We start from the raw sequence: 12,494 nt of genomic DNA, 5'->3' as shown, positions 1-12,494 counted from the left end.
AAAAATTATACAAAATCACACTATTTATACCAATTAACATGATTAGAATAACAAAATCACCGAACAATGTAGAGTACAATGTAATTGTAAAAACTGTGTAATCTGTGTAAACTTCTATGAAGCCATATACTTTGCATCTTTATATTTCAGAAAAGCACAAGATCAATCATACGCTTAGAGACCTCTTGAAATATGGAGATCTTAATTCAGCATTTCAAGTTTTAAAGAGAAAAAGCGTTCACTGTCATAAGAGTGACATATTTTGTTGTTGGGGGAGGGTTATGTCTTATATTGATTGAATTTCAAGATGACTTTTTATGGATTATAAAGCAGGTTTTATGGTGTAAATGCATGTAACTCATATTTGTCCAAAGTGTGGGTTAGCATTATCGTGCACCGATCCCCTCAATATTGTTAACAGTAATCTGGGAAACGTTGTATGTGTATTACGTTTCTGCTGGATGGAAATAAAAGCTCAATTGAATTGAAAAAAAGAAGAAGAAAAGAAATCAAGATTTTGATCAAAAGATGCATGTCACCTATCCGATGAATGTGCGATACTTGATTTTACTGTCTATAATTGTCACTCGCCATTATTAAGATTAATACTTTTCTGTAAAAACCCTTTATGTTAAAAACAACACACGAACAAAACAAACAAATAAATCTAAAACAGGATTCCGAATTGCATTAACATAACCAAAATTACATAACCTGCATGCCCTTGAATTGATTTCAGTACCGTATAATTTAATTTGATTTGATTTGATTTTTCCTCCCCTCCATGCCATCTCCCTCCACCATTTCATATTTTGCAGTAAACACAGTTTTTACGCGGAGATTCAAAATAAATGCAATCAATATAAGAAGCCAAACGCAAAGCAAGCAAAGCTTGAGTCTCTACCTTTCCCACGGATATTTACTGCTATAATACAAGTCCACTGTACATGAAGTCTTAAATAAAATTTGTTTTTGATGAGTCAGTTATTTAAATCCATTGTGGAATTCTATTAATTTCTATTTCACTGTAACCTCCTCAAAACTTACGTATACCCAGGAGAGCAGTAGCTGAACAATTCACTTTTTTTAAAAATATTTCTATTTCTTTTTTTTTTACAGGACCAACTGCAAATTCTCCATCTCCGCAACATTCTGTGTCAACATCCTCGTCAGTTGATAATATCCGAGGAAATAGACCACTTCCTTTATGAATCAAAGACCAGCTTGTGAATCTAATGTGTTCAGAACGTGCTATAAGACACGATCGAACAGAAGAAATATATTGGTATATCATTGTGGCCCATGCCTTCCTGAAGCGGAAGCCAAAGAAATATACTACAGTTGAGCTTTTTATTGTTGCAGAATTCATATATCGTATAACGACTGACAATTAGAGTTGTGGTCTTTCTGTGATGGGTGCCCTTTGTTTGAGCAAATATATGACATTCTAAGCGGTCTCCACCAAGCTGACGTCATGGCCTAAGTTGGGATGTTATTAATTTGTCACCAAAATGCAGTTTGGAAGAGTTCTGAAGTCGATGCTTTGTTGTTTGGTTTGCGTGACGAGTTGTACTTGCGCAATCATTAATTGTATCCAAGACGATTTGTAGACTAATAGTTTTACTTATAATTATGTTGAGTTCATCAAACAGCAAAATATGAGCTATTGGCAGCTGATTGGTGAATGATAAGTACACTTTTTCTTGTATGAGAATAATTTTTTAACACTATTAATTTGTTAAGTGTCTACACCCGAACAATAAAACTAATGAAAATGAAACCGAGATCATTTTATAAGCCCATAACGCAATAAATTATTGATGTTTATGGTCAATCCAAAAAAAAAAAATTGTGTATTTTCTGTTACCGCCAGCAATTTAAAATATATATATATATAGACAAGGAGTTCTCTTAAACACACATCCAATAGTTGTCCAACTACCTAATGCGTTTAGAGAACTCTTTATCTACTTTGGTCCACCATCCTTATGAACTTATTTCGCAATGTTTAAAACATAAAAGATATGTATAGTGATAAGATAGTGATCACGATAAAATAAATTACAGTCGTTATTGATATCAACGACATGATTATCAACGCAATGATTCTTATCAGCATTATTATCTTGATCGTGGAAGATAACTTACTCAGTGCCAGTTAATTGATCAGCGGCAATCTATGGTGAGAAGCGGGAGGAAAAACACCGTTAGATTATTACTTTTCTGATCATCAAATCATCTGAGCAAAATGACTTTCGTAGAGATTTCATAGACAACAAACTAGAGGTGTCAATAATATATAATGATGACCGTGAATATAATCCATATAGTGTACTATATAACAAGTATATTTATATGCGGTATATAGTCACCGTGTGCAGAGACATGGCAGCGGGCCATATAAACCTCAGACTGTGATAGGAACGATCTTGTAACATAATCTAGATGAAATATGCAAACAATGTTGGTCTAGGGGACCAATAAAACAAGGCGCCTTTAGCTAGGACATTTCCGAGACACAGTGCTGGGAAGTAAGGAAGGCACCATGTTGGGACTGGTGAGTTTTTTTTTAAAATCAACTTTATCATCATTTAAACTAAGATATAATTTCTTTAAGTTCAAGGTTTGTTCGGCTCCGAGGGGTATGCATAAAAGAAGGGAGAATGTAACAGAAATTATTCAGCCCGATTAGAGGTTATTCCAAAGGTTATACTTTAAAGCGAAACAGAGAGAGAAAAAAGATAAAAGAGAGAGAAGATGGAGAAAGAGGAAAAATTGGGAGGGAAAAAAAAGAAAGCGGGGTGCAATGGGGGATGGCAAGACCCCTTATTCGTCATCATTCAACTCGCATCATCGAATGACACAAGCTCATTAGACGCGAAGGTAAGCAAACCATCGGTGGGCTCATCTTGAAAAACGCCCAGCTTGGATATCATTAACCTCCAGTTCCTACCACACGCACGGCCGGTCCGACATCCATATTCATCTTCACCCTCTTCGCCACAGGAGCATCATCGCTTTCTCCATCCACGGCGCGCATCTTGCATAAACCTATGAAAGCTACACACCAGCGGCCCCGCCTAACCCCACCATCTCCAAGGAAACAGCATCCATCTCGCCCCGATACCAGGAGGCACTCTACCATCCCAGGTCATCACCGACAACACTCCCGCAGCGAGCCAGGAGAAGTCTCAGCAAATAATTTATGTTAGTTTTATGATAAAAGGAAAATATCATAACCCGCGCTAGTGTATACCAGTCACTTAGTCGACGGTAGCAGTCCGTATAAGAAAACTAAGATTCTGTCATTAAATACAACACAAGGCGGTGGTTCAAGCAGAACGAAAATGTCTCCGCGGACAGTATGTCTAACTGTTTGTTACTGTCCCACTAGTGGTAGCTTTGCGAAATTTGGCAGCCTCCTGTAAAAAGTGGCCTTGCTTTACCAGGCGGCAAGTTATGATATCACCGCCACACAGCCCATGATCTCACTTCTTCCATTCAGCCAGTACACGTATCGCCCGCTGCACAACATAACACAGAAAGTCTCGCAACACCAGTCTTTCTTTATTGGTGGTGTATAATTCTTCCACTTGTGACCCCGTCCGTAACGCGAAGTAGTGCGGCAAAATTTTCATGAACTTGCCCCGCAGGAGTGTCGTCTACATCTACCGTTGGAGGATTCAAATCAAACGGACGGGCGTGTTCCCAAAGAGTAAGGAAATAATTTTGGAGAATTGCTAATCACTTGGTGATAAAATAACGAAGGATTTTTCATTCAAGGTTCTTTCTTTTTAGCAGGCTAAGAATCGCGAGGCGTCCACGTACGCACTGTATACCACATTACCAGCGTAAAGGCTCCCTTGGCTTGAATAGACAGTGCCATCGTTCGGAAACGGCTAACTGCACGGCTTTTGGCGTGCGATCCATACTGCACTGCGTCTTTGTTTGGCCAGATTCCTCAAAAGGTGAGTTCAAATAATTTCGTGAAATTCATTTGAATGTGCTGTATTCGTGTCATTTTTTCACAATTTTGGCTCTATTTTGGGCTCTAATAGCCATGATTATTCGAAGGAGGGTGCATATCATACATTTATAGGGTTGTTCCCCGAATAATTTTGCAAGAAAGTAATAATATTGGCGGAAGATCAAATGTGACGTTCAGCTCTCGTGGTATGCGAGTGTGTTTCATTATGAATTTCGATACGAGTGCACATGTTTATAGTTCTAGTAGTAATGGTGATGGGTCGGTCATATCGCATACATGATGTGCATACACCCCATACGCACGTTGACATCGCGTGTATTAAATTATTGAGATAAAATCGCAATGATATTGCACGAATCCAACATAAACCATGATTCAGGTCTCTTAATTTTGACACAGACTGCCTCACTCTCATGCAAGGCTTGTGTTATGTGTGTAGTAGATATTTTTTAGGTTCAGCTGGCAGAGGATCAGTACCATTATAGGATAGGCAAGCATTTGGCCTGTACTAGCACAATGTAATGGGGCTGACTTGTGAGCATGCTAGAGTCACGTTTTATGTGCTATACATTTGTATGTGGCAGATTAGATGAAGGATGTCTTTAGTTGCAGCCTCATAAATTGTCTAGGTCTTTATGTGCTATGTGGCCGACAGTGCATAACTAACTGGAGTTGGATTATGTTTGTAAACAGTGCAAACTAATATAGATTAGTCTGAACAAGAAATGCAACCAGAGCTCTGAATTTCATCCCAAATATGAAGTGAAATCGTATTGTGACAAGGATTTCATGTGATTTGTTAAAGTACAGTAATTCAATTATTTTATTATGCTGTAGCTTTTCATGATGCAAGGCTGATTCTCAACTTACAATGTAAGACAATACAATAAGGATAGGTGCAATTCCTGCATATATAAACACTTCTTCTTCTTCTCTGCCTGTAGTAGTGTAGAAGTGCAAATGTGTTACTGTATACGCTGTTATTTTCGTGTACAGATATATTCGCGAATGAGGAGGTCACAGACATTTTCGCAAGATGGTGTTTTCGCAAATTGACATAGAGGCCTTTATGGGTGCACTTTTACACCTTGGCGCATGGTGACATTTTCCCCGTGTTGTTAAATTTGTGGTCAAAGTGTGATTTGCAGAATTTGCAAAAATTAAACCCTTGCGAAAATAACAGCTTATACAGTAGTTGTTTTTTTTGTATTTTTAGTTTTTGATACTAGGAAAATATTCTTTTAATCACTTTAACAGTATAGACAACTTAAGCTCATCCGGATAGAGCATCAATGTTTCATGGCATTGCAGTGCTGTCTCCAAATTACTATTATCTTTTCTTCTTTTTTTTTTTTGGTCTCTCTATTAAACAGGTTAAAGGAATCGTATAGTTTTGGTTGAGACCTAATTTCAGGTTTCTAATATTTTTTTGGTGAGATAATGAGAAACCTCTTATGAAATATGAAAGAGCATGCAATTCAATGAGGAATTCAACGTTTATTTGATGAAAATTGGTTTTGAAATGGCTGAGATACCCAAAACAGAGCGATTCTAATAAGTGTGGGACCCACACTTTATTACGATCATTTTGTTTTACTTTGTTTTTGGATGTTTCAGTCATTCCAAACCCGATTTTCATCAAATAAACTTTGAATTCCTCTTGAAATGGTATGCTCTGTACTATTTCATAAGTGTTTTCTTGGTATCTCGCAAAAAGTTAAAAGCCCAATTCTCATCTCCACCAATACTGTACCATCCCTTTAACATGTTTGTAGATTTGATGGTTAGTCATGTCCTTCGTAGAATGTGTTTACGTGGAACCTACTAGCCACCAAATTTTCCCTCTGAACGATGTCTTGTAAATCAATGGGATATGTAGAGTAGAAATACATGTATAATATATCAAACTTGTTTTTGTAAATGATATTTCAATTTTTTTCCAGTTGCTAATGCTGTACCTAGAATTTTAAATCCTGAATGATCTTCTTACATGTAATGCACTGAACTACAAAGTATACTGTACATAGTTAGGTTAAGCCCAAACCAGAACAGGGGTGTATCCAGGATTTTTTCTGGCGGGGTCGTAATCAAAATTTTTGGACCTTTACCTTTGCGAGGGAGCGGAGCAACCGAGCGGGGGGAGGGTGTGGTACAGTAGGGAGTTTTTGAATTGTATAGAATCTTAAGTGGGGCCATTTGGTGCATACAAAAGTGACTTTTTCGGCATGGCAGTGCAGTTTAGAAATAAGGTATGGCATATTAAGGCCGCGTTCATGCGAATTTCGTAGCCAGAATCACAAACATGAATCATGATTCAAATCACGGTCTCAGCGGAAGAGCGTTCATGCGGGCTTTCGCAATGCTGATTCTGGCTCTGCTCGTCCCATGCCATTGCGCAGCGCACTGCGCAGTTTGACCTTGTCTCTGCAACTCGAGCCAGACCTCCTTATGCCAACTGATCAGTCAGTTCATTATAGGCCTTTACGTTTTTATTTCGGTGAATACTTTCCAATAAGCTCTGGCATTCATGCTCTGCCCACAGATCGAGGAATAATCTTAATTCTTCGTCTCTCCAGTTGTTTCCCTTGGTAGACACAGCGCTGCAGCCATTACTATTATCAACTCAATCGGAGAGTAATTACATTTATTATTAAACAGCTAGATACTAGCATAGAATCGGTGTATGGCGTTGATGTAAACAAACAAGTGCCAGTATGGTACCGAAACACACGATTCATAAGACGTACACAAGCGCGCGAACAGAACAAGAAGCTGTAGGATACCCCTTGAGACACGCATGCGCACAATGACGTCATAGAATCATGATTGAAATCACGGTTGCGTTCATGCGGTTTCTGCGATCGTGATTCTGACAGAATCATGATTCAAAACAACAACAACATAGTTAGTAAAGGAAGAAAAGATACCATGAATACATTGTACAGCTGGGGTTTGTTTGTTGGGATGGGGGTGGTGTGGAGGTTAATTGCACGTAATTGTTTTACACATGCACCTCGGTACCGGTATACAAAATTATTTCAGAGAATAAAGATGTTTGTCCATGGTTAAAAACCAGAAAAGACTATCATAAACTACCGGACTCCAGAGACAAATACAGTATTTTGTATGAGATATTTGGTGTATTTTAGATTTAGTTGTCTTTTAGATGGTCAGGACTTAATGGGCTTTGGTGCTGCTACACATGCAAATTGTGTACGTAGATTGATGATGAACTGATTGATAACTTCTTTTCATGGACACATGATTTCAGTGTATGTTGATCCTTAGTCAAGCTTCTATGTTGTTTTCTGCTTTTTAAGGATTGTAGGTTGTTAAAAGTTACTATTAGAGGAAAAATTTAAATATCATTGTAGAAGATGTTGGAATTGGAAAGAAATTTCTTTTCATGTGTTTCATTAGAAAAAAAAAAAGAAGACGGTATTTTGTGACATCTGAAAAAAGAGAGATAAACAAAAAGACTGCTACATCTTACTACCAAGAGCATTTACTCACTGAAGGTAAAATACACTGTAAGATGTACAGGTCTACATGTGAGAATCATTATGCATCTGTAGTAAACAGAACTTGTTGGAAAGATTGGCTCCCAAGCTTAAAACTAGATTATCATCATATTTTTTTTTCCTTGTTAGTGTTGCTTCCAAGTATAAATCTTGTGCAAGTGTCAGGGAGAACACTCTTTGTTGACAGGAAAAGTTATGTGGAAAAAAAAATAAGGCACTGATTGTGATCCTGTACATTGTATTTTGTTATGCATGTACAATGTCTTAGAATGGAGTCCAAAGTTTCTCCTTTCTAGAGTCAACAAGTGACTTTCCTATGAAATGGTGCCCTGTGAATTCATGTACCATACATGTCTGCTTTGAGTTTGGTCAGCCTATAATGCTATGTAATGTATTGTATTAAGGTACTTGTACATTTCCACCAAAGGAAGGAGGGTGGGAGAGAGTGAAGGATAGAGGTGGGTGCTGAAAGCATTGTGTCACTTGGCCGTACATAGACACGGGGCGGGTGAATGAGGATGGGTGTATTGTCTGTGCACACTGCCTGCTGAAGCTATGGTGGGTGGTTTCCCCCCTTGTAGCGGTGACCTTAAGTGACCCCATATGGTGTCGTGACCTGCCTGCAGCTAAATCTGGTGGCGCTGAACTGCAAAGGAAACTTTTAGGGCAAAAAGAGGAGAGTGGGAGAAAAAAAAATTGGACAGAGGCCAGAATGGGACAAGAAGAAAGTGGATGTGCACACCTGTAATAAAGGTGATATGTGCATGTACGGTATACAATAGCTGGATATTTCCCAGAAGTGGTTGGTTTTTGTAATCTGTACAGGCAGATACAGGTAATTTTAGAGTTGCATGGTAAGCTTTGCTAGTTTTGTTTGGAGTGTAATGCACCTTCAAGTGAATGCTGAAATCAATTGTAGCATGCCCCCGATGTCTGATCTGGAACATTGATTCTTACAAAGGTGAAGGCTTGTTTGTTTGTTTGTTTTTTGTTTTTTGTATGTAGAATTAGCATGTAGGTTCCTACAAGGCAGACATTTTTGTTTTTTCCTACAATTTTCTTGCCAAATTGGCATGATCATTTTACATATTTTCTTGTTGATGCCATTGATTGGCATTTTGATATCAATTTGATGTCAGTTTACTGGTACTAAGTAATACTTGACTTTTACTAGCCCTGTTTGTAAAGGATGGGCAGAAAATGCCCCGCCCTTGGATTCCAGGTTGGAACACACTATACTAATCACCTCATTTGGGAATACTAATGGGTTTACATACCTTAAACAAAGACTTCTTTCACCATCATAGATTTTGTATGTCAAAATGCCTTCATGGTAGCACTCTATTACCATTCCTGGTTTGGGGGGGGGGGGGGGGTGAGAAAATGGCAACAACAAAGCTCTTGTCTCTCCCACAATCTTCCTGTCTGGAGGTTGGAGCATGTGTCCGCTCAATGTCATGCCCCACCCCATGTTCCACTTTTCATACAGCACCTATGAGTGGTTCCGTGTTTGTGTGCTCAGTCTTCAGAGAGGAGCAAAGAGAGAAAGGAGACTCCCCCTGTCATAGTAGGCGTGTGTATGGAAGCTTGGCCTCAGCATAACCTTGGAGGGACTATACCGGCCTGTCTATGAATAGGGGGAGGTGGGGGGGGGGGGGGGGTGGATGTTGCAGAAGAAGGCGTTGGACTCCTGATCATTAATTGACCGAAGGGGACCAGAAGCATGCTGTGTACAATTTTGTACCAGTGCTACATTTGGCTACCTTGCTATACCATGAGTGGAGTACTCAGTAACAAACAAGATGACACAACCGCGTGTACAAGCAGGAGGAGGCTGTATCTATGTGAATTAATGTCTACAGAGTGCAAAACCTGTGGTGTGTATTTCTTCACAGTGTAAAAGCTGACCTAGATTAATCTGGTATCGCTGATTGGGAAAGCCGCCTACCAACACCAAGGCATTGTAAATTGAAGTACTGGTAGTAGTATGGAATAACATACTTTTTACTTATCACCTTTAGGAACTGACATTAAAAAGTAAAACTGATTATCATCAGTGATAGACATCAACTGCATGTAAGAAATGATGTCATTCAGTATGAACATTGTATTCAAATAAAGAAAGATAATGTTTCAGTATCAGTGTGCACATAAAAAGATTTGAAACAAGTTGTTATGTGACAGTGAATAAGTGGTCTGTTCTGTCGTAGGGAAGTCAACATAATTACTGTAATAGTGGCTTGAGTTGTAGAGAAAGTATTGCTTATCCATGCTCTTGAATGTGCAGAACCATTGAATAAAAGTCCTCAATTATATTAGAGTCACATGTCCAAGAAAAAAAAAAGGCCAAAGAGATTGGTTTTGAAAGCACTGCTCCTCAAACTCTCATTTATCTGAGACTGTTCAGAGGTAGAGATATACTCTTTATGACATTGGCTCAATCTTGGAATTTTTAAAGTTTGCTAGCTTGTTCAGGGAATAATTTTCCAACTCAAATTTGAATAGCAATTTCAGCGGATGATCAATATTTCAAATGATATCCTGTACACTTCTATGGAAAAAAAACTGCTACTCAAAAGATAGTTTGTGTAGCAGTGGTGTAAAATGCATCGCAAATTGCGATGCGATACCAGGAAAATTATTCCCTGTTGTTGTATTATGATGGTCAAATGTATGCCCTGTGGTGAATAAAAAACACTTCATGAAACAAAAGTTTTTAGAATTAGTCACTACAAGAGATGCTTAATCAAACAAAAATGTAAGTATGGTTATGAATTACACAATTTACTTAATGATATAAACACTTCTGAGAAATGTTCATTCCAGTTGCTTGCACATGTGATGTTTTTGTTGAAGCATTCTGTGTTTATTCTATTGAGCTATTTTCTTTGTCATTACTTTTTACACAATATTGTACACAGAACTTATGGAGGACCTGACAGCTTAGATTTGTCAAACTTGGAACACATTTGATTCTGATCCTGATATTAAAGTGATGTGCACACATACATTTCTCCATTCACTTCTGCACTCTACGATCACAAATTTAACCACTCCCGAAATCATTTGGAAGTCTCAATTTGCGAGAAATTAGACTCGCTAAATATATGGCGTACACAGTACATTGCCACTGACTTTCAGTGACAGGGAGCAATGCAAAACATGTCACTGTGAGTGCAATGTCTAGCACCACGTGACTACCAATATTCTTGGAATAATGAGGCCATCAAAGCAGTGTAACAGTATCCCCCTGCAGACTGGTCAGTCCAGTGTGCAGACTGGTCAAGCCAGTGAAAAGGACATCTCTGTTGACCCAGACATCGCAGTAGGCCGCATCCACACACAGGAGTTTCAGTTTTTGCATCACGATGCATAAATAACGTGTACCACCACTGTTCGTACACACTGCACAGGACAAATTATATATATATAAAAAAACAAAACAAAGCAAAAACAAAGCAAAAAAACAAACCACTAGAGACCTGAACGAGACCCAGGCATCCAAACGTATGGACCTACTGTCAAGTTGCATTCTGGGATTAAAAACTTGACTTTCTCTTTGCATATCATTCACACACACCACTCAGGACAAGTTATCTTGATGTTTTCCCCGGCGCCAGAAAATCAAGCGGGATCAATTTTTGCATTGTTGTGTGGATTATTTATTATTATTATTTTTTTTATCATGCACTCAATGGTTTGTGTATTGCACTCAAATTTCAAAAAGCGTTAATTCGGGGGGGGGGGGGATATGTAAACACCACTACAATTGCATAGCCACACTCTTTTAAAAAAGAGCATTTATAATGGTACAGTGTGCACTATATGCCATTGCACATGTGAATTTTCAAGTGCAAGTAAGATGGTGTCCAACTGTCTCTTCTCCAGTGGCTTCCCTTGTTTGCCGAGCCCTCCTCGTGGGCATCTACTGGGATTTGATCCTTGGACTTGTTGATCTGCGGCTCCCAGGGAATGCTCGGTGCAGGCTGACTCACCCAGCTGGGCTGCGATGGAGAGGCCAGATAGTTTGCTCCGAGGCTGTTGGTGTCACTCACTCAGATTAGGGCGGGGAGGGTGAAAACATGGCTGTGCAGACCAGCTTATTATAATTAGGCCAATTCTCCTTCTGTGGTGCCTGCTAAGAAGTCTCGCTGTTCAGTTGTTGCAGTAGCATTCCTTATATCAAGTGCCAGTATTTGGCATCTACAACTGTGTACATTGTACATTTTGGTGGCATACTATATCTCTTAGGATGCATGTAATACATGTACAACTAAAGTACAGTCTACCGGGATTGATGGCAAAAACATTGTTCCATTCTGATACCACATGTATTTACATACAGCATTTTGTTATGCAACCATTTATCACATATTGATTCCATGCAGCATTTGGTTCCATACCACTTTTGGTGGCATAGAATTGTCAATGCATAACGTTTTATTGTGTACCATACATGCATGTGATGGTGTACACACATTTTTCTTTCCTACAGTAACTGTATGATGAAAGAAAGTACAGTTGTTTATATGGCCACACAGCTGGTTAGAGGTTCAGAGGCATACATGTACACTGTATGATTTCAGTGGCATGATAGCAACAACCAGTGTGCCGTTCCCTTCTATTACAATCATTTTGTAAAGTGTCTAACTGTCTAGGTGACATCCATGATAGTGAGGTCCTTCTATGATAATGTCAACATTCTGTTCCATCAGGTGAGTCATTTTGTCGGGAGTCACCACAGCGTGTGGTCTGCAGGTTTTTTGCAACAATACATGGTTCCAAAGTGATGAAGCAATGTTGGCCGGATTGCATTTCCATATTTCTTCCAGCAAAGGGTACTAACCACGTGCCTGCCCTGGCCCGAGTGGTTGTACATCTCCAAGATCGCATAATTCGGTCGGAACCGACTTCCTGTTTTTGAGAGGTGCCATTATTTGGGTAGTGTGTGAAGAGGCAGGAGCCAGGAAACGGGGTAAGGGTGT

At 39.1% G+C, this 12,494-nt stretch overlaps 1 protein-coding gene across 1 annotated transcript in view; it reads left to right on the top strand.

Annotated features, from left to right (window-relative positions):
• Positions 1-3,374: 3,374 nt before the first annotated feature.
• LOC139739852 (C-terminal-binding protein 2-like) overlaps positions 3,375-12,494 on the top strand; it is a 114,893-nt gene continuing 105,773 nt past the window's right edge. The window contains exon 1 of the mRNA XM_071650452.1: positions 3,375-3,715. The gene's annotated coding sequence lies outside the window, so the exon portion shown is untranslated. The remainder of the gene's footprint in view (positions 3,716-12,494) is intronic.

The sequence above is a fragment of the Diadema antillarum genome, unplaced genomic scaffold (assembly GCF_040938485.1).
Source record: "Diadema antillarum isolate AM-2024a unplaced genomic scaffold, OU_Dant_1.0 seq00000821_RagTag, whole genome shotgun sequence".
NCBI classification, from domain to species: Eukaryota; Metazoa; Echinodermata; class Echinoidea; order Diadematoida; family Diadematidae; genus Diadema; species Diadema antillarum.
This window is presented reverse-complemented; position numbering and strand designations above follow the sequence as displayed.